Raw genomic sequence first — 294 nt, forward strand, 5'->3', positions numbered from 1 at the left:
ACTCGAGGAGAGGAGAGGAGACTCGAGGAGAGGAGACTCGAGGAGAGGAGAGGAGAGGAGACTCGAGGAGAGGAGACTCGAGGAGAGGAGAGGAGAGGAGACTCGAGGAGAGGAGAGGAGAGGAGACTCGAGGAGAGGAGAGGAGAGGAGACTCGAGGAGAGGAGACTCGAGGAGACTCGAGGAGAGGAGACTCGAGGAGAGGAGACTCGAGGAGACTCGAGGAGAGGAGACTCGAGGAGAGGAGACTCGAGGAGAGGAGACTCGAGGAGACTCGAGGACGAGGAGAGGAGGAG

Source organism: Anser brachyrhynchus (assembly GCF_964034855.1).
Source record: "Anser brachyrhynchus genome assembly, chromosome: Z".
Lineage (NCBI taxonomy): Eukaryota > Metazoa > Chordata > Aves > Anseriformes > Anatidae > Anser > Anser brachyrhynchus.